This window comes from Crinia signifera, chromosome 1 (assembly GCF_055691185.1).
Source record: "Crinia signifera chromosome 1, ASM5569118v1, whole genome shotgun sequence".
Lineage (NCBI taxonomy): Eukaryota > Metazoa > Chordata > Amphibia > Anura > Myobatrachidae > Crinia > Crinia signifera.
This window is the reverse complement of record NC_139217.1, coordinates 229,688,152-229,706,954: the sequence shown is the minus strand read 5'-3', so window position 1 is coordinate 229,706,954 and position 18,803 is coordinate 229,688,152. Positions and strand designations below refer to the sequence as shown.

Below are 18,803 nucleotides of genomic sequence, written 5' to 3'. Positions count from 1 at the left end.
ATAGAAGTAGAAGAGGGCAAAAAAGTGCCTGTATCTCGCCTACAGCCATACCACATTGGATAGGCCCAATCTCGTCTGATCTTTGAAGCTAAGCAGTGTTGGGCCTGGTTAGTACTTGGGTGGGAGACCACATGGGAACACCAGGTGCTGTAGGTTTTTTCTCATTACTGGCAAATTGTTTTTATTCTCTAGCTATTTAAATTGGAAACATTTTCTTTTTATTGCCAGCACAGACATTTGGAAGAGGTCAAACAGACACAATAGCCATCACCTAAAGACTTAGGCCCAATTCCAACTGCTTTTGGCAGCTAAACAGTGTTGAGCCTCTTTAGTAGTTTAATTTAAGACCCCCTGCTAATATCATGTCCTGTAGGTCTTTTTACATTACCAACACATGATTTTTTTCAGTAAGCCAATACAGTTAGGAAACTTTTTTATTAGCTTACCTGGTGATAGATGTAGAAGAGGGCAAAAAAGTGCCTGTATCTCACCTACAGCCATACCACATTAAATAGGCCCAATCTCGTCTGATTTTGGAAGCTAAGCAGTGTTGGGCCTGGTTAGTACTTGGGTGGGAGACCACATGGGAACACCAGGTGCTGTAGGTTTTTTCACATTACTGGCAAATTGTTTTTATTCTCTAGCTATTTAAATTGGAAACTTTTTATTTTTATTACCAGCACAGACATTTGGAAGAGGTCAAACAGACACAATAGCCATCACCTAAAGACTTACCACACTGTTTATGCCCAATTCCAACTGCTTTTGGCAGCTAAACAGTGTTGAGCCTCTTTTGTAGTTTAATTTAAGACCCCCTGCTAATATCATGTCCTGTAGGTCTTTTTACATTACCAACACATGATTTTTTTCAGTAAGCCAATACAGTTAGGAAACTTTTGTGTTAGCTTACCTGGTGATAGAAGTAGAAGAGGGCAAAAAAGTGCCTGTATCTCACCTACAGCCATACCACATTGGATAGGCCCAATCTCGTTTGTTCTTTGAAGCTAAGCAGTGTTGGGCCTGGTTAGTACTTGGGTGGGAGACCACATGGGAACACCAGGTGCTGTATATTTTTTCACATTACTGGCAAATTGTTTTTATTCTCTAGCTATTTAAATTGGAAACTTTTTCTTTTTATTGCCAGCACAGACATTTGGAAGAGGTCAAACAGACACAATAGCCATCACCTAAAGACTTACCACACTGTTTAGGCCCAATTCCAACTGCTTTTGGCAGCTAAACAGTGTTGAGCCTCTTTAGTAGTTTAATTTAAGACCCCCTGCTAATATCATGTCCTGTAGGTCTTTTTACATTACCAACACATGATTTTTTTCAGTAAGCCAATACAGTTAGGAAACTTTTTTATTAGCTTACCTGGTGATAGATGTAGAAGAGGGCAAAAAAGTGCCTGCATCTCATCTAAAGCCATACCACATTGGATAGGCCCAATCTCGTCTGATCTTGGAAGCTAAGCAGTGTTGGGCCTGGTTAGTACTTGGGTGGGAGACCACATGGGAACACCAGGTGCTGTAGGTTTTTTCACATTACTGGCAAATTGTTTTTATTCTCTAGCTATTTAAATTGGAAACTTTTTCTTTTTATTGCCAGCACAGACATTTGGAAGAGGTCAAACAGACACAATAGCCATCACCTAAAGACTTACCACACTGTTTAGGCCCAATTCCAACTGCTTTTGGCAGCTAAACAGTGTTGAGCCTCTTTTGTAGTTTAATTTAAGACCCCCTGCTAATATCATGTCCTGTAGGTCTTTTTACATTACCAACACATGATTTTTTTCAGTAAGCCAATACAGTTAGGAAACTTTTTTATTAGCTTACCTGGTGATAGATGTAGAAGAGGGCAAAAAAGTGCCTGCATCTCACCTACAGCCATACCACATTGGATAGGCCCAATCTCGTCTGATCTTGGAAGCTAAGCAGTGTTGGGCCTGGTTAGTACTTGGGTGGGCGACCACATGGGAACAGCAGGTGCTGTAGGTTTTTTCACATTACTGGCAAATTGTTTTTATTCTCTAGCTATTTAAATTGGAAACTTTTTCTTTTTATTGCCAGCACAGACATTTGGAAGAGGTCAAACAGACACAATAGCCATCACCTAAAGACTTACCACACTGTTTAGGCCCAATTCCAACTGCTTTTGGCAGCTAAACAGTGTTGAGCCTCTTTTGTAGTTTAATTTAAGACCCCCTGCTAATATCATGTCCTGTAGGTCTTTTTACATTACCAACACATGATTTTTTTCAGTAAGCCAATACAGTTAGGAAACTTTTGTATTAGCTTACCTGGTGATAGAAGTAGAAGAGGGCAAAAAAGTGCATGTATCTCACCTACAGCCATACCACATTGGATAGGCCCAATCTCGTCTGTTCTTTGAAGCTAAGCAGTGTTGGGCCTGGTTAGTACTTGGGTGGGAGACCACATGGGAACACCAGGTGCTGTAGATTTTTTCACATTACTGGCAAATTGTTTTTATTCTCTAGCTATTTAAATTGGAAACTTTTTCTTTTTATTGCCAGTACAGACATTTGGAAGAGGTCAAACAGACACAATAGCCATCACCTAAAGACTTACCACACTGTTTAGGCCCAATTCCAACTGCTTTTGGCAGCTAAACAGTGTTGAGCCTCTTTAGTAGTTTAATTTAAGACCCCTGCTAATATCATGTCCTGTAGGTCTTTTTACATTACCAACACATGATTTTTTTCAGTAAGCCAATACAGTTAGGAAACTTTTTTATTAGCTTACCTGGTGATAGATGTAGAAGAGGGCAAAAAAGTGCCTGTATCTCACATACAGCCGTACCACATTGGATAGGCCCAATCTTGACTGATCTTTGAAGCTAAGCAGTGTTGGGCCTGGTTAGTACTTGGGTGGGAGACCACATGGGAACACCAGGTGCTGTACGTTTTTTCACATTACTGGCAAATTGTTTTTATTCTCTAGCTATTTAAATTGGAAACTTTTTCTTTTTATTGCCAGCACAGACATTTGGAAGAGGTCAAACAGACACAATAGCCATCACCTAAAGACTTACCACACTGTTTAGGCCCAATTCCAACTGCTTTTGGTAGCTAAACAGTGTTGAGCCTCTTTTGTAGTTTAATTTAAGACCCCCTGCTAATATCATGTCCTGTAGGTCTTTTTACATTACCAACACATGATTTTTTTCAGTAAGCCAATACAGTTAGGAAACTTTTTTATTAGCTTACCTGGTGATAGAAGTAGAAGAGGGCAAAAAAGTGCCTGTATCTCACTTACAGCCATACCACATTGGATCGGCCCAATCTCGTCCGATCTTGGAAGCTAAGCAGTGTTGGGCCTGGTTAGTACTTGGGTGGGAGACCACATGGGAACACCAGGTGCTGTAGGTTTTTTCACATTACTGGCAAATTGTTTTTATTCTCTAGCTATTTAAATTGGAAACTTTTTCTTTTTATTGCCAGCACAGACATTTGGAAGAGGTCAAACAGACACAATAGCCATCACCTAAAGACTTACCACACTGTTTAGGCCCAATTCCAACTGCTTTTGGCAGCTAAACATTGTTGAGCCTCTTTAGTAGTTTAATTTTAGACCCCCTGCTAATATCATGTCCTGTAGGTCTTTTTACATTACCAACACATGATTTTTTTCAGTAAGCCAATACAGTTAGGAAACTTTTTTATTAGCTTACCTGGTGATAGATGTAGAAGAGGGCAAAAAAGTGCCTGTATCTCACCTACAGCCATACCACATTGGATAGGCCCAATCTTGTCTGATCTTGGAAGCTAAGCAGTGTTTGGCCTGGTTAGGACTTGGGTGGGAGACCACATGGGAACACCAGGTGCTGTAGGTTTTTTCACATTACTGGCAAATAGTTTTTATTCTCTAGCTATTTAAATTGGAAACTTTTTCTTTTTATTGCCAGCACAGACATTTGGAAGAGGTCAAACAGACACAATAGCCATCACCTAAAGACTTACCACACTGTTTATGCCCAATTCCAACTGCTTTTGGCAGCTAAACAGTGTTGAGCCTCTTTTGTAGTTTAAGTTAAGACCCCCTGCTAATATCATGTCCCGTAGGTCTTTTTACATTACCAACACATGATTTTTTTCAGTAAGCCAATACAGTTAGGAAACTTTTGTGTTAGCTTACCTGGTGATAGAAGTAGAAGAGGGCAAAAAAGTGCCTGTATCTCACCTACAGCCATACCACATTGGATAGGCCCAATCTCGTTTGTTCTTTGAAGCAAAGCAGTGTTGGGCCTGGTTAGTACTTGGGTGGGAGACCACATGGGAACACCAGGTGCTGTAGGTTTTTTCACATTACTGGCAAATTGTTTTTATTCTCTAGCTATTTAAATTGGAAACTTTTTCTTTTTATTGCCAGCACAGACATTTGGAAGAGGTCAAACAGACACAATAGCCATCACCTAAAGACTTACCACACTGTTTAGGCCCAATTCCAACTGCTTTTGGCAGCTAAACAGTGTTGAGCCTCTTTTGTAGTTTAATTTAAGACCCCCTGCTAATATCATGTCCTGTAGGTCTTTTTACATTACCAACACATGATTTTTTTCAGTAAGCCAATACAGTTAGGAAACTTTTGTATTAGCTTACCTGGTGATAGAAGTAGAAGAGGGCAAAAAAGTGCCTGTATCTCACCTACAGCCATACCACATTGGATAGGCACAATCTCGTCTGATCTTGGAAGCTAAGCAGTGTTTGGCCTGGTTAGTACTTGGGTGGGAGACCACATGGGAACACCAGGTGCTGTGGTTTTTTTCACATTACTGGCAAATAGTTTTTATTCTCTAGCTATTTAAATTGGAAACTTTTTCTTTTTATTGCCAGCACAGACATTTGGAAGAGGTCAAACAGACACAATAGCCATCACCTAAAGACTTACCACACTGTTTAGGCCCAATTCCAACTGCTTTTGGCAGCTAAACAGTGTTGAGCCTCTTTAGTAGTTTAATTTAAGACCCCCTGCTAATATCATGTCCTGTAGGTCTTTTTACATTACCAACACATGATTTTTTTCAGTAAGCCAATACAGTTAGGAAACTTTTTTATTAGCTTACCTGGTGATAGAAGTAGAAGAGGGCAAAAAAGTGCCTGTATCTCACTTACAGCAATACCACATTGGATCGGCCCGATCTTGGAAGCTAAGCAGTGTTGGGCCTGGTTAGTACTTGGGTGGGAGACCTCATGGGAACACCAGGTGCTGTAGGTTTTTTCACATTACTGGCAAATTGTTTTTATTCTCTAGCTATTTAAATTGGAAACTTTTTCTTTTTATTGCCAGCACAGACATTTGGAAGAGGTCAAACAGACACAATAGCCATCACCTAAAGACTTACCACACTGTTTAGGCCCAATTCCAACTGCTTTTGGCAGCTAAACAGTGTTGAGCCTCTTTAGTAGTTTAATTTAAGACCCCCTGCTAATATCATGTCCTGTAGGTCTTTTTACATTACCAACACATGATTTTTTTCAGTAAGCCAATACAGTTAGGAAACTTTTTTATTAGCTTACCTGGTGATAGAAGTAGAAGAAGGCGAAAAAGTGGCTGTATCTCACCTACAGCCATACCACATTGGATCGGCCCGATCTTGGAAGCTAAGCAGTGTTGGGCCTGGTTAGTACTTGGGTGGGAGACCACATGGGAACACCAGGTGCTGTAGGTTTTTTCTCATTACTGGCAAATTGTTTTTATTCTCTAGCTATTTAAATTGGAAACTTTTTATTTTTATTACCAGCACAGACATTTGGAAGAGGTCAAACAGACACAATAGCCATCACCTAAAGACTTACCACACTGTTTATGCCCAATTCCAACTGCTTTTGGCAGCTAAACAGTGTTGAGCCTCTTTTGTAGTTTAAGTTAAGACCCCCTGCTAATATCATGTCCCGTAGGTCTTTTTACATTACCAACACATGATTTTTTTCAGTAAGCCAATACAGTTAGGAAACTTTTGTGTTAGCTTACCTGGTGATAGAAGTAGAAGAGGGCAAAAAAGTGCCTGTATCTCACCTACAGCCATACCACATTGGATAGGCCCAATCTCGTTTGTTCTTTGAAGCAAAGCAGTGTTGGGCCTGGTTAGTACTTGGGTGGGAGACCACATGGGAACACCAGGTGCTGTAGGTTTTTTCACATTACTGGCAAATTGTTTTTATTCTCTAGCTATTTAAATTGGAAACTTTTTCTTTTTATTGCCAGCACAGACATTTGGAAGAGGTCAAACAGACACAATAGCCATCACCTAAAGACTTACCACACTGTTTAGGCCCAATTCCAACTGCTTTTGGCAGCTAAACAGTGTTGAGCCTCTTTTGTAGTTTAATTTAAGACCCCCTGCTAATATCATGTCCTGTAGGTCTTTTTACATTACCAACACATGATTTTTTTCAGTAAGCCAATACAGTTAGGAAACTTTTGTATTAGCTTACCTGGTGATAGAAGTAGAAGAGGGCAAAAAAGTGCCTGTATCTCACCTACAGCCATACCACATTGGATAGGCACAATCTCGTCTGATCTTGGAAGCTAAGCAGTGTTTGGCCTGGTTAGTACTTGGGTGGGAGACCACATGGGAACACCAGGTGCTGTGGTTTTTTTCACATTACTGGCAAATAGTTTTTATTCTCTAGCTATTTAAATTGGAAACTTTTTCTTTTTATTGCCAGCACAGACATTTGGAAGAGGTCAAACAGACACAATAGCCATCACCTAAAGACTTACCACACTGTTTAGGCCCAATTCCAACTGCTTTTGGCAGCTAAACAGTGTTGAGCCTCTTTAGTAGTTTAATTTAAGACCCCCTGCTAATATCATGTCCTGTAGGTCTTTTTACATTACCAACACATGATTTTTTTCAGTAAGCCAATACAGTTAGGAAACTTTTTTATTAGCTTACCTGGTGATAGAAGTAGAAGAGGGCAAAAAAGTGCCTGTATCTCACTTACAGCAATACCACATTGGATCGGCCCAATCTCGTCCGATCTTGGAAGCTAAGCAGTGTTGGGCCTGGTTAGTACTTGGGTGGGAGACCTCATGGGAACACCAGGTGCTGTAGGTTTTTTCACATTACTGGCAAATTGTTTGTATTCTCTAGCTATTTAAATTGGAAACTTTTTCTTTTTATTGCCAGCACAGACATTTGGAAGAGGTCAAACAGACACAATAGCCATCACCTAAAGACTTACCACACTGTTTAGGCCCAATTCCAACTGCTTTTGGCAGCTAAACAGTGTTGAGCCTCTTTAGTAGTTTAATTTAAGACCCCCTGCTAATATCATGTCCTGTAGGTCTTTTTACATTACCAACACATGATTTTTTTCAGTAAGCCAATACAGTTAGGAAACTTTTTTATTAGCTTACCTGGTGATAGAAGTAGAAGAAGGCGAAAAAGTGGCTGTATCTCACCTACAGCCATACCACATTGGATCGGCCCGATCTTGGAAGCTAAGCAGTGTTGGGCCTGGTTAGTACTTGGGTGGGAGACCACATGGGAACACCAGGTGCTGTAGGTTTTTTCTCATTACTGGCAAATTGTTTTTATTCTCTAGCTATTTAAATTGGAAACTTTTTATTTTTATTACCAGCACAGACATTTGGAAGAGGTCAAACAGACACAATAGCCATCACCTAAAGACTTACCACACTGTTTATGCCCAATTCCAACTGCTTTTGGCAGCTAAACAGTGTTGAGCCTCTTTAGTAGTTTAATTTAAGACCCCCTGCTAATATCATGTCCTGTAGGTCTTTTTACATTACCAACACATGATTTTTTTCAGTAAGCCAATACAGTTAGGAAACTTTTTTATTAGCTTACCTGGTGATAGATGTAGAAGAGGGCAAAAAAGTGCCTGTATCTCACCTACAGCCATACCACATTAAATAGGCCCAATCTCGTCTGATCTTGGAAGCTAAGCAGTGTTGGGCCTGGTTAGTACTTGGGTGGGAGACCACATGGGAACACCAGGTGCTGTAGGTTTTTTCACATTACTGGCAAATTGTTTTTATTCTCTAGCTATTTAAATTGGAAACTTTTTATTTTTATTACCAGCACAGACATTTGGAAGAGGTCAAACAGACACAATAGCCATCACCTAAAGACTTACCACACTGTTTATGCCCAATTCCAACTGCTTTTGGCAGCTAAACAGTGTTGAGCCTCTTTTGTAGTTTAATTTAAGACCCCCTGCTAATATCATGTCCTGTAGGTCTTTTTACATTACCAACACATGATTTTTTTCAGTAAGCCAATATAGTTAGGAAACTTTTGTGTTAGCTTACCTGGTGATAGAAGTAGAAGAGGGCAAAAAAGTGCCTGTATCTCACCTACAGCCATACCACATTGGATAGGCCCAATCTCGTTTGTTCTTTGAAGCTAAGCAGTGTTGGGCCTGGTTAGTACTTGGGTGGGAGACCACATGGGAACACCAGGTGCTGTATATTTTTTCACATTACTGGCAAATTGTTTTTATTCTCTAGCTATTTAAATTGGAAACTTTTTCTTTTTATTGCCAGCACAGACATTTGGAAGAGGTCAAACAGACACAATAGCCATCACCTAAAGACTTACCACACTGTTTAGGCCCAATTCCAACTGCTTTTGGCAGCTAAACAGTGTTGAGCCTCTTTAGTAGTTTAATTTAAGACCCCCTGCTAATATCATGTCCTGTAGGTCTTTTTACATTACCAACACATGATTTTTTTCAGTAAGCCAATACAGTTAGGAAACTTTTTTATTAGCTTACCTGGTGATAGATGTAGAAGAGGGCAAAAAAGTGCCTGCATCTCACCTACAGCCATACCACATTGGATAGGCCCAATCTCGTCTGATCTTGGAAGCTAAGCAGTGTTGGGTCTGGTTAGTACTTGGGTGGGAGACCACATGGGAACACCAGGTGCAGTAGGTTTTTTCACATTACTGGCAAATTGTTTTTATTCTCTAGCTATTTAAATTGGAAACTTTTTCTTTTTATTGCCAGCACAGACATTTGGAAGAGGTCAAACAGACACAATAGCCATCACCTAAAGACTTACCACATTTTTTAGGCCCAATTCCAACTGCTTTTGGCAGCTAAACAGTGTTGAACCTCTTTTGTAGTTTAATTTAAGACCCCCTGCTAATATCATGTCCTGTAGGTCTTTTTACATTACCAACACATGATTTTTTTCAGTAAGCCAATACAGTTAGGAAACTTTTGTATTAGCTTACCTGGTGATAGAAGTAGAAGAGGGCAAAAAAGTGCATGTATCTCACCTACAGCCATACTACATTGGATAGGCCCAATCTCGTCTGTTCTTTGAAGCTAAGCAGTGTTGGGCCTGGTTAGTACTTGGGTGGGAGACCACATGGGAACACCAGGTGCTGTAGATTTTTTCACATTACTGGCAAATTGTTTTTATTCTCTAGCTATTTAAATTGGAAACTTTTTCTTTTTATTGCCAGTACAGACATTTGGAAGAGGTCAAACAGACACAATAGCCATCACCTAAAGACTTACCACACTGTTTAGGCCCAATTCCAACTGCTTTTGGCAGCTAAACAGTGTTGAGCCTCTTTAGTAGTTTAATTTAAGACCCCTGCTAATATCATGTCCTGTAGGTCTTTTTACATTACCAACACATGATTTTTTTCAGTAAGCCAATACAGTTAGGAAACTTTTTTATTAGCTTACCTGGTGATAGATGTAGAAGAGGGCAAAAAAGTGCCTGTATCTCACATACAGCCATACCACATTGGATAGGCCCAATCTTGACTGATCTTTGAAGCTAAGCAGTGTTGGGCCTGGTTAGTACTTGGGTGGGAGACCACATGGGAACCCCAGGTGCTGTACGTTTTTTCACATTACTGGCAAATTGTTTTTATTCTCTAGCTATTTAAATTGGAAACTTTTTCTTTTTATTGCCAGCACAGACATTTGGAAGAGGTCAAACAGACACAATAGCCATCACCTAAAGACTTACCACACTGTTTAGGCCCAATTCCAACTGCTTTTGGCAGCTAAACAGTGTTGAGCCTCTTTTGTAGTTTAATTTAAGACCCCCTGCTAATATCATGTCCTGTAGGTCTTTTTACATTACCAACACATGATTTTTTTCAGTAAGCCAATACAGTTAGGAAACTTTTTTATTAGCTTACCTGGTGATAGAAGTAGAAGAGGGCAAAAAAGTGCCTGTATCTCACTTACAGCCATACCACATTGGATCAGCCCAATCTCGTCCAATCTTGGAAGCTAAGCAGTGTTGGGCCTGGTTAGTACTTGGGTGGGAGACCACATGGGAACACCAGGTGCTGTAGGTTTTTTCACATTACTGGCAAATTGTTTTTATTCTCTAGCTATTTAAATTGGAAACTTTTTCTTTTTATTGCCAGCACAGACATTTGGAAGAGGTCAAACAGACACAATAGCCATCACCTAAAGACTTACCACACTGTTTAGGCCCAATTCCAACTGCTTTTGGCAGCTAAACAGTGTTGAGCCTCTTTAGTAGTTTAATTTTAGACCCCCTGCTAATATCATGTCCTGTAGGTCTTTTTACATTACCAACACATGATTTTTTTCAGTAAGCCAATACAGTTAGGAAACTTTTTTATTAGCTTACCTGGTGATAGATGTAGAAGAGGGCAAAAAAGTGCCTGTATCTCACCTACAGCCATACCACATTGGATAGGCCCAATCTCGTCCGATCTTGGAAGCTAAGCAGTGTTGGGCCTGGTTAGTACTTGGGTGGGAGACCACATGGGAACACCAGGTGCTGTAGGTTTTTTCACATTACTGGCAAATTGTTTTTATTCTCTAGCTATTTAAATTGGAAACTTTTTCTTTTTATTACCAGCATAGACATTTGGAAGAGGTCAAACAGACACAATAGCCATCACCTAAAGACTTACCACACTGTTTATGCCCAATTCCAACTGCTTTTGGCAGCTAAACAGTGTTGAGCCTCTTTTGTAGTTTAATTTAAGACCCCCTGCTAATATCATGTCCCGTAGGTCTTTTTACATTACCAACACATGATTTTTTTCAGTAAGCCAATACAGTTAGGAAACTTTTGTGTTAGCTTACCTGGTGATAGAAGTAGAAGAGGGCAAAAAAGTGCCTGTATCTCACCTACAGCCATACCACATTGGATAGGCCCAATCTCGTTTGTTCTTTGAAGCTAAGCAGTGTTGGGCCTGGTTAGTACTTGGGTGGGAGACCACATGGGAACACCAGGTGCTGTAGGTTTTTTCACATTACTGGCAAATTGTTTTTATTCTCTAGCTATTTAAATTGGAAACTTTTTCTTTTTATTGCCAGCACAGACATTTGGAAGAGGTCAAACAGACACAATAGCCATCACCTAAAGACTTACCACACTGTTTAGGCCCAATTCCAACTGCTTTTGGCAGCTAAACAGTGTTGAGCCTCTTTTGTAGTTTAATTTAAGACCCCCTGCTAATATCATGTCCTGTAGGTCTTTTTACATTACCAACACATGATTTTTTTCAGTAAGCCAATACAGTTAGGAAACTTTTGTATTAGCTTACCTGGTGATAGAAGTAGAAGAGGGCAAAAAAGTGACTGTATCTCACCTACAGCCATACCACATTGGATAGGCCCAATCTCGTCTGATCTTGGAAGCTAAGCAGTGTTTGGCCTGGTTAGTACTTGGGTGGGAGACCACATGGGAACACCAGGTGCTGTGGTTTTTTTCACATTACTGGCAAATAGTTTTTATTCTCTAGCTATTTAAATTGGAAACTTTTTCTTTTTATTGCCAGCACAGACATTTGGAAGAGGTCAAACAGACACAATAGCCATCACCTAAAGACTTACCACACTGTTTAGGCCCAATTCCAACTGCTTTTGGCAGCTAAACAGTGTTGAGCCTCTTTTGTAGTTTAATTTAAGACCCCCTGCTAATATCATGTCCTGTAGGTCTTTTTACATTACCAACACATGATTTTTTTCAGTAAGCCAATACAGTTAGGAAACTTTTGTGTTAGCTTACCTGGTGATAGAAGTAGAAGAGGGCAAAAAAGTGCCTGTATCTCACATACAGCCATACCACATTGGATAGGCCCAATCTCGTTTGTTCTTTGAAGCTAAGCAGTGTTGGGCCTGGTTAGTACTTGGGTGGGAGACCACATGGGAACACCAGGTGCTGTAGGTTTTTTCACATTACTGGCAAATTGTTTTTATTCTCTAGCTATTTAAATTGGAAACTTTTTCTTTTTATTGCCAGCACAGACATTTGGAAGAGGTCAAACAGACACAATAGCCATCACCTAAAGACTTACCACACTGTTTAGGCCCAATTCCAACTGCTTTTGGCAGCTAAACAGTGTTGAGCCTCTTTAGTAGTTTAATTTAAGACCCCCTGCTAATATCATGTCCTGTAGGTCTTTTTACATTACCAACACATGATTTTTTTCAGTAAGCCAATATAGTTAGGAAACATTTTTATTAGCTTACCTGGTGATAGAAGTAGAAGAGGGCAAAAAAGTGCCTGTATCTCACCTACAGCCATACCACATTGGATAGGCCCAATCTCGTCTGATCTTGGAAGCTAAGCAGTGTTGGGCCTGGTTAGTACTTGGGTGGGAGACCACATGGGAACAACAGGTGCAGTAGGTTTTTTCACATTACTGGCAAATTGTTTTTAATCTCTAGCAATTTAAATTGGAAACTTTTTCTTTTTATTGCCAGCACAGACATTTGGAAGAGGTCAAACAGACACAATAGCCATCACCTAAAGACTTACCACACTGTTTAGGCCCAATTCCAACTGCTTTTGGCAGCTAAACAGTGTTGAGCCTCTTTAGTAGTTTAATTTAAGACCCCCTGCTAATATCATGTCCTGTAGGTCTTTTTACATTACCAACACATGATTTTTTTCAGTAAGCCAATACAGTTTGGAAACTTTTTTATTAGCTTACCTGGTGATAGATGTAGAAGAGGGCAAAAAAGTGCCTGTACCTCACCTACAGCCATACCACATTGGATAGGCCCAATCTCGTCTGATCTTGGAAGCTAAGCAGTGTTGCGCCTTGTTAGTACTTGGGTGGGAGACCACATGGGAACACCACGTGCTGTAGGTTTTTTCACATTACTTGCAAATTGTTTTTATTCTCTAGCTATTTAAATTGGAAACTTTTTTTCTTTTTATTGCCAGCACAGACATTTGGAAGAGGTCAAACAGACACAATAGCCATCACCTAAAGACTTACCACACTGTTTAGGCCCAATTCCAACTGCTTTTGGCAGCTAAACAGTGTTGAGCCTCTTTTGTAGTTTAATTTAAGACCCCCTGCTAATATCATGTCCTGTAGGTCTTTTTACATTACCAACACATGATTTTTTTCAGTAAGCCAATACAGTTAGGAAACTTTTGTATTAGCTTACCGGGTGATAGAAGTAGAAGAGGGCAAAAAAGTGCCTGTATCTCGCCTACAGCCATATTACATTGGATAGGCCCAATCTCGTCTGATCTTTGAAGCTAAGCAGTGTTGGGCCTGGTTAGTACTTGGGTGGGAGACCACATGGGAACACCAGGTGCTGTCGATTTTTTCACATTACTGGCAAATTGTTTTTATTCTCTAGCTATTTAAATTGGAAACATTTTTCTTTTTATTGCCAGCACAGACATTTGGAAGAGGTCAAACAGACACAATAGCCATCACCTAAAGACTTACCACACTGTTTAGGCCCAATTCCAACTGCTTTTGGCAGCTAAACAGTGTTGAGCCTCTTTAGTAGTTTAATTTAAGACCCCCTGCTAATATCATGTCCTGTAGGTCTTTTTACATTACCAACACATGATTTTTTTCAGTAAGCCAATACAGTTAGGAAACTTTTTTATTAGCTTACCTGGTGATAGATGTAGAAGAGGGCAAAAAAGTGCCTGTATCTCACATACAGCCATACCACATTGGATAGGCCCAATCTCATCTGATCTTGGAAGCTAAGTAGAGTTGGGCCTGGTTAGTACTTGGGTGGGAGACCACATGGGAACACCAGGTGCTGTAGGTTTTTTCACATTACTGGCAAATTGTTTTTATTCTCTAGCTATTTAAATTGGAAACTTTTTCTTTTTATTGCCAGCACAGACATTTGGAAGAGGTCAAACAGACACAATAGCCATCACCTAAAGACTTACCACACTGTTTAGGCCCAATTCCAACTGCTTTTGGCAGCTAAACAGTGTTGAGCCTCTTTAGTAGTTTAATTTAAGACCCCCTGCTAATATCATGTCCTGTAGGTCTTTTTACATTACCAACACATGATTTTTTTCAGTAAGCCAATACAGTTAGGAAACTTTTTTATTAGCTTACCTGGTGATAGAAGTAGAAGAGGGCAAAAAAGTGCTTGTATCTCACCTACAGCCATACCACATTGGATCGGCCCAATCTCGTCTGATCTTGGAAGCTAAGCAGTGTTGGGCCTGATTAGTACTTGGGTGGAAGACCACATGGGAACTCCAGGTGCTGTAGGTTTTTTTCACATTACTGGCAAATTGTTTTTATTCTCTAGCTATTTAAATTGGAAACTTTTTCTTTTTATTGCCAGCACAGACATTTGGAAGAGGTCAAACAGACACAATAGCCATCACCTAAAGACTTACCACACTGTTTAGGCCCAATTCCAACTGCTTTTGGCAGCTAAACAGTGTTGAGCCTCTTTAGTAATTTAATTTAAGACCCCCTGCTAATATCATGTCCTGTAGGTCTTTTTACATTACCAACACATGATTTTTTTCAGTAAGCCAATACAGTTAGGAAACTTTTTTATTAGCTTACCTGGTGATAGAAGTAGAAGAGGGCAAAAAAGTGCCTGTATCTCACCTACAGCCATACCACATTGGATAGGCCCAATCTCGTCTGATCTTGGAAGCTAAGCAGTGTTGGGCCTGGTTAGTACTTGGGTGGGAGACCACATGGGAACACCAGGTGCTGTAGGTTTTTTCACATTACTGGCAAATTGTTTTTATTCTCTAGCTATTTAAATTGGAAACTTTTTTTTTTTATTGCCAGTACAGACATTTGGAAGAGGTCAAACAGACACAATAGCCATCACCTAAAGACTTACCACACTGTTTAGGCCCAATTCCAACTGCTTTTGGCAGCTAAACAGTGTTGAGCCTCTTTAGTAGTTTAATTTAAGACCCCCTGCTAATATCATGTCCTGTAGGTCTTTTTACATTACCAACACATGATTTTTTTCAGTAAGCCAATACAGTTAGGAAACTTTTTTATTAGCTTACCTGGTGATAGAAGTAGAAGAAGGCAAAAAAGTGGCTGTATCTCACCTACAGCCATACCACATTGGATCGGCCCAATCTTGTCCGATCTTGGAAGCTAAGCAGTGTTGGGCCTGGTTAGTACTTGGGTGGGAGACCACATGGGAACACCAGGTGCTGTAGGTTTTTTCACATTACTGGCAAATTGTTTTTATTCTCTAGCTATTTAAATTGGAAACATTTTCTTTTTATTGCCAGCACAGACATTTGGAAGAGGTCAAACAGACACAATAGCCATCACCTAAAGACTTACCACACTGTTTAGGCCCAATTCCAACTGCTTTTGGCAGCTAAACAGTGTTGAGCCTCTTTAGTAGTTTAATTTAAGACCCCCTGCTAATATCATGTCCTGTAGGTCTTTTTACATTACCAACACATGATTTTTTTCAGTAAGCCAATACAGTTAGGAAACGTTTTTATTAGCTTACCTGGTGATAGATGTAGAAGAGGGCAAAAAAGTGCCTGTATCTCACCTACAGCCATACCACATTGGATAGGCCCAATCTCGTCTGATCTTGGAAGCTAAGCAGTGTTGGGCCTGGTTAGTACTTAGGTGGGAGACCACATGGGAACACCAGTTGCTGTAGGTTTTTTCACATTACTGGCAAATTGTTTTTATTCTCTAGCTATTTAAATTGGAAACTTTTTCTTTTTATTACCAGCACAGACATTTGGAAGAGGTCAAACAGACACAATAGCCATCACCTAAAGACTTACCACACTGTTTAGGCCCAATTCCAACTGCTTTTGGCAGCTAAACAGTGTTGAGCCTCTTTTGTAGTTTAATTTAAGACCCCCTGCTAATATCATGTCCTGTAGGTCTTTTTACATTACCAACACATGATTTTTTTCAGTAAGCCAATACAGTTAGGAAACTTTTGTATTAGCTTACCTGGTGATAGAAGTAGAAGAGGGCAAAAAAGTGCCGGGATCTCACCTACAGCAATACCACATTGGATAGGCCCAATCTTGTCTGATCTTTGAAGCTAAGCAGTGTTGGGCCTGGTTAGTACTTGGGTGGGAGACCACATGGGAACACCAGGTGCTGTAGGTTTTTTCACATTACTGGCAAATTGTTTTTATTCTCTAGCTATTTAAATTGGAAACTTTTTCTTTTTATTGCCAGCACAGACATTTGGAAGAGGTCAAACAGACACAATAGCCATCACCTAAAGACTTACCACACTGTTTAGGCCCAATTCCAACTGCTTTTGGCAGCTAAACAGTGTTGAGCCTCTTTAGTAGTTTAATTTAAGACCCCCTGCTAATATCATGTCCTGTAGGTCTTTTTACATTACCAACACATGATTTTTTTCAGTAAGCCAATACAGTTAGGAAACTTTTTTATTAGCTTACCTGGTGATAGAAATAGAAGAGGGCAAAAAAGTGCCTGTATCTCATGTACAGCCATACCACATTGGATTGGCCCAATCTCGTCCGATCTTGGAAGCTAAGCAGTGTTGGGCCTGGTTAGTACTTGGGTGGGAGACCACATGGGAACACCAGGTGCTGTAGGTTTTTTCACATTACTGGCAAATAGTTTTTATTCTCTAGCTATTTAAATTGGAAACTTTTTCTTTTTATTGCCAGCACAGACATTTGGAAGAGGTCAAACAGACACAATAGCCATCACCTAAAGACTTACCACACTGTTTAGGCCCAATTCCAACTGCTTTTGGCAGCTAAACAGTGTTGAGCCTCTTTAGTAGTTTAATTTAAGACCCCCTGCTAATATCATGTCCTGTAGGTCTTTTTACATTACCAACACATGATTTTTTTCAGTAAGCCAATACAGTTAGGAAACTTTTTTATTAGCTTACCTGGTGATAGAAGTAGAAGAGGGCAAAAAAGTGCCTGTATCTCACTTACAGCCATACCACATTGGATCGGCCCAATCTCGTCCGATCTTGGAAGCTAAGCAGTGTTGGGCCTGGTTAGTACTTGGGTGGGAGACCTCATGGGAACACCAGGTGCTGTAGGTTTTTTCACATTACTGGCAAATTGTTTTTATTCTCTAGCTATTTAAATTGGAAACTTTTTCTTTTTATTGCCAGCACAGACATTTGGAAGAGGTCAAACAGACACAATAGCCATCACCTAAAGACTTACCACACTGTTTAGGCCCAATTCCAACTGCTTTTGGCAGCTAAACAGTGTTGAGCCTCTTTAGTAGTTTAATTTTAGACCCCCTGCTAATATCATGTCCTGTAGGTCTTTTTACATTACCAACACATGATTTTTTTCAGTAAGCCAATACAGTTAGGAAACTTTTTTATTAGCTTACCTGGTGATAGATGTAGAAGAGGGCAAAAAAGTGCCTGTATCTCACCTACAGCCATACCACATTGGATAGGCCCAATCTCGTCTGATCTTGGAAGCTAAGCAGTGTTTGGCCTGGTTAGTACTTGGGTGGGAGACCACATGGGAACACCAGGTGCTGTGGTTTTTTTCACATTACTGGCAAATAGTTTTTATTCTCTAGCTATTTAAATTGGAAACTTTTTCTTTTTATTGCCAGCACAGACATTTGGAAGAGGTCAAACAGACACAATAGCCATCACCTAAAGACTTACCACACTGTTTAGGCCCAATTCCAACTGCTTTTGGCAGCTAAACAGTGTTGAGCCTCTTTAGTAGTTTAATTTTAGACCCCCTGCTAATATCATGTCCTGTAGGTCTTTTTACATTACCAACACATGATTTTTTTCAGTAAGCCAATACAGTTAGGAAACTTTTTTATTAGCTTACCTGGTGATAGATGTAGAAGAGGGCAAAAAAGTGCCTGTATCTCACCTACAGCCATACCACATTGGATAGGCCCAATCTCGCCTGATCTTGAAAGCTAAGCAGTGTTTGGCCTGGTTAGTACTTGGGTGGGAGACCACATGGGAACACCAGGTGCTGTGGTTTTTTTCACATTACTGGCAAATAGTTTTTATTCTCTAGCTATTTAAATTGGAAACTTTTTCTTTTTATTGCCAGCACAGACATTTGGAAGAGGTCAAACAGACACAATAGCCATCACCTAAAGACTTACCACACTGTTTAGGCCCAATTCCAACTGCTTTTGGCAGCTAAACAGTGTTGAGCCTCTTTAGTAGTTTAATTTAAGACCCCCTGCTAATATCATGTCCTGTAGGTCTTTTTACATTACCAACACATGATTTTTTTCAGTAAGCCAATACAGTTAGGAAACTTTTTTATTAGCTTACCTGGTGATAGAAGTAGAAGAGGGCAAAAAAGTGCCTGTATCTCACTTACAGCCATACCACATTGGATCGGCCCAATCTCGTCCGATCTTGGAAGCTAAGCAGTGTTGGGCCTGGTTAGTACTTGGGTGGGAGACCTCATGGGAACACCAGGTGCTGTAGGTTTTTTCACATTACTGGCAAATTGTTTTTATTCTCTAGCTATTTAAATTGGAAACTTTTTCTTTTTATTGCCAGCACAGACATTTGGAAGAGGTCAAACAGACACAATAGCCATCACCTAAAGACTTAC

The 18,803-nt window shown here is 40.0% G+C and overlaps 19 non-coding genes and 22 pseudogenes across 19 annotated transcripts; all 41 read left to right on the top strand.

The window, feature by feature from the left end:
* Positions 1–37: 37 nt before the first annotated feature.
* On the top strand, positions 38–156 carry LOC146033925 (5S ribosomal RNA). Its single transcript, XR_014459339.1, has one exon. It is a non-coding gene; the product is annotated as a 5S ribosomal RNA (ribosomal RNA).
* A 333-nt stretch (positions 157–489) lies between these two features.
* Positions 490–608, top strand: LOC146034400 (5S ribosomal RNA). Its single transcript, XR_014459812.1, has one exon. It is a non-coding gene; the product is annotated as a 5S ribosomal RNA (ribosomal RNA).
* Positions 609–953: 345 nt separating this feature from the next.
* On the top strand, positions 954–1,072 carry LOC146037102 (5S ribosomal RNA; annotated as a pseudogene).
* Positions 1,073–1,417: 345 nt separating this feature from the next.
* Positions 1,418–1,536, top strand: LOC146034323 (5S ribosomal RNA). The gene has a single exon (XR_014459735.1). It is a non-coding gene; the product is annotated as a 5S ribosomal RNA (ribosomal RNA).
* A 345-nt stretch (positions 1,537–1,881) lies between these two features.
* Positions 1,882–2,000, top strand: LOC146046401 (5S ribosomal RNA). The gene has a single exon (XR_014465876.1). It is a non-coding gene; the product is annotated as a 5S ribosomal RNA (ribosomal RNA).
* A 345-nt stretch (positions 2,001–2,345) lies between these two features.
* LOC146036107 (5S ribosomal RNA) lies at positions 2,346–2,464 on the top strand (annotated as a pseudogene).
* A 344-nt stretch (positions 2,465–2,808) lies between these two features.
* Positions 2,809–2,927, top strand: LOC146037780 (5S ribosomal RNA; annotated as a pseudogene).
* Positions 2,928–3,272: 345 nt separating this feature from the next.
* LOC146045543 (5S ribosomal RNA) lies at positions 3,273–3,391 on the top strand. The gene has a single exon (XR_014465467.1). It is a non-coding gene; the product is annotated as a 5S ribosomal RNA (ribosomal RNA).
* A 345-nt stretch (positions 3,392–3,736) lies between these two features.
* On the top strand, positions 3,737–3,855 carry LOC146037192 (5S ribosomal RNA; annotated as a pseudogene).
* A 345-nt stretch (positions 3,856–4,200) lies between these two features.
* On the top strand, positions 4,201–4,319 carry LOC146036255 (5S ribosomal RNA; annotated as a pseudogene).
* A 345-nt stretch (positions 4,320–4,664) lies between these two features.
* On the top strand, positions 4,665–4,783 carry LOC146036855 (5S ribosomal RNA; annotated as a pseudogene).
* Positions 4,784–5,128: 345 nt separating this feature from the next.
* LOC146038606 (5S ribosomal RNA) lies at positions 5,129–5,237 on the top strand (annotated as a pseudogene).
* Positions 5,238–5,582: 345 nt separating this feature from the next.
* On the top strand, positions 5,583–5,691 carry LOC146037725 (5S ribosomal RNA; annotated as a pseudogene).
* Positions 5,692–6,036: 345 nt separating this feature from the next.
* On the top strand, positions 6,037–6,155 carry LOC146036242 (5S ribosomal RNA; annotated as a pseudogene).
* Positions 6,156–6,500: 345 nt separating this feature from the next.
* On the top strand, positions 6,501–6,619 carry LOC146036849 (5S ribosomal RNA; annotated as a pseudogene).
* A 345-nt stretch (positions 6,620–6,964) lies between these two features.
* On the top strand, positions 6,965–7,083 carry LOC146047509 (5S ribosomal RNA). The gene has a single exon (XR_014466035.1). It is a non-coding gene; the product is annotated as a 5S ribosomal RNA (ribosomal RNA).
* Positions 7,084–7,428: 345 nt separating this feature from the next.
* Positions 7,429–7,537, top strand: LOC146037714 (5S ribosomal RNA; annotated as a pseudogene).
* Positions 7,538–7,882: 345 nt separating this feature from the next.
* On the top strand, positions 7,883–8,001 carry LOC146046120 (5S ribosomal RNA). The gene has a single exon (XR_014465750.1). It is a non-coding gene; the product is annotated as a 5S ribosomal RNA (ribosomal RNA).
* A 345-nt stretch (positions 8,002–8,346) lies between these two features.
* On the top strand, positions 8,347–8,465 carry LOC146037097 (5S ribosomal RNA; annotated as a pseudogene).
* A 345-nt stretch (positions 8,466–8,810) lies between these two features.
* Positions 8,811–8,929, top strand: LOC146034544 (5S ribosomal RNA). The gene has a single exon (XR_014459954.1). It is a non-coding gene; the product is annotated as a 5S ribosomal RNA (ribosomal RNA).
* Positions 8,930–9,274: 345 nt separating this feature from the next.
* LOC146036868 (5S ribosomal RNA) lies at positions 9,275–9,393 on the top strand (annotated as a pseudogene).
* A 344-nt stretch (positions 9,394–9,737) lies between these two features.
* On the top strand, positions 9,738–9,856 carry LOC146037234 (5S ribosomal RNA; annotated as a pseudogene).
* Positions 9,857–10,201: 345 nt separating this feature from the next.
* Positions 10,202–10,320, top strand: LOC146034268 (5S ribosomal RNA). Its single transcript, XR_014459680.1, has one exon. It is a non-coding gene; the product is annotated as a 5S ribosomal RNA (ribosomal RNA).
* A 345-nt stretch (positions 10,321–10,665) lies between these two features.
* LOC146036744 (5S ribosomal RNA) lies at positions 10,666–10,784 on the top strand. The gene has a single exon (XR_014460952.1). It is a non-coding gene; the product is annotated as a 5S ribosomal RNA (ribosomal RNA).
* Positions 10,785–11,129: 345 nt separating this feature from the next.
* Positions 11,130–11,248, top strand: LOC146035543 (5S ribosomal RNA; annotated as a pseudogene).
* A 345-nt stretch (positions 11,249–11,593) lies between these two features.
* LOC146035631 (5S ribosomal RNA) lies at positions 11,594–11,712 on the top strand (annotated as a pseudogene).
* Positions 11,713–12,057: 345 nt separating this feature from the next.
* Positions 12,058–12,176, top strand: LOC146036383 (5S ribosomal RNA; annotated as a pseudogene).
* A 345-nt stretch (positions 12,177–12,521) lies between these two features.
* Positions 12,522–12,640, top strand: LOC146034158 (5S ribosomal RNA). The gene has a single exon (XR_014459570.1). It is a non-coding gene; the product is annotated as a 5S ribosomal RNA (ribosomal RNA).
* A 345-nt stretch (positions 12,641–12,985) lies between these two features.
* LOC146037404 (5S ribosomal RNA) lies at positions 12,986–13,104 on the top strand (annotated as a pseudogene).
* A 347-nt stretch (positions 13,105–13,451) lies between these two features.
* LOC146037570 (5S ribosomal RNA) lies at positions 13,452–13,570 on the top strand (annotated as a pseudogene).
* Positions 13,571–13,916: 346 nt separating this feature from the next.
* LOC146034918 (5S ribosomal RNA) lies at positions 13,917–14,035 on the top strand. Its single transcript, XR_014460327.1, has one exon. It is a non-coding gene; the product is annotated as a 5S ribosomal RNA (ribosomal RNA).
* A 345-nt stretch (positions 14,036–14,380) lies between these two features.
* LOC146033638 (5S ribosomal RNA) lies at positions 14,381–14,499 on the top strand. Its single transcript, XR_014459053.1, has one exon. It is a non-coding gene; the product is annotated as a 5S ribosomal RNA (ribosomal RNA).
* Positions 14,500–14,845: 346 nt separating this feature from the next.
* Positions 14,846–14,964, top strand: LOC146032998 (5S ribosomal RNA). The gene has a single exon (XR_014458414.1). It is a non-coding gene; the product is annotated as a 5S ribosomal RNA (ribosomal RNA).
* Positions 14,965–15,309: 345 nt separating this feature from the next.
* Positions 15,310–15,428, top strand: LOC146047884 (5S ribosomal RNA). The gene has a single exon (XR_014466069.1). It is a non-coding gene; the product is annotated as a 5S ribosomal RNA (ribosomal RNA).
* Positions 15,429–15,773: 345 nt separating this feature from the next.
* On the top strand, positions 15,774–15,892 carry LOC146034290 (5S ribosomal RNA). Its single transcript, XR_014459702.1, has one exon. It is a non-coding gene; the product is annotated as a 5S ribosomal RNA (ribosomal RNA).
* A 345-nt stretch (positions 15,893–16,237) lies between these two features.
* On the top strand, positions 16,238–16,356 carry LOC146036019 (5S ribosomal RNA; annotated as a pseudogene).
* A 345-nt stretch (positions 16,357–16,701) lies between these two features.
* On the top strand, positions 16,702–16,820 carry LOC146034136 (5S ribosomal RNA). The gene has a single exon (XR_014459548.1). It is a non-coding gene; the product is annotated as a 5S ribosomal RNA (ribosomal RNA).
* Positions 16,821–17,165: 345 nt separating this feature from the next.
* LOC146042513 (5S ribosomal RNA) lies at positions 17,166–17,284 on the top strand. Its single transcript, XR_014463898.1, has one exon. It is a non-coding gene; the product is annotated as a 5S ribosomal RNA (ribosomal RNA).
* A 345-nt stretch (positions 17,285–17,629) lies between these two features.
* On the top strand, positions 17,630–17,748 carry LOC146035626 (5S ribosomal RNA; annotated as a pseudogene).
* Positions 17,749–18,093: 345 nt separating this feature from the next.
* LOC146037212 (5S ribosomal RNA) lies at positions 18,094–18,212 on the top strand (annotated as a pseudogene).
* Positions 18,213–18,557: 345 nt separating this feature from the next.
* LOC146042468 (5S ribosomal RNA) lies at positions 18,558–18,676 on the top strand. The gene has a single exon (XR_014463884.1). It is a non-coding gene; the product is annotated as a 5S ribosomal RNA (ribosomal RNA).
* The last annotated feature ends 127 nt before the right edge of the window (positions 18,677–18,803 follow it).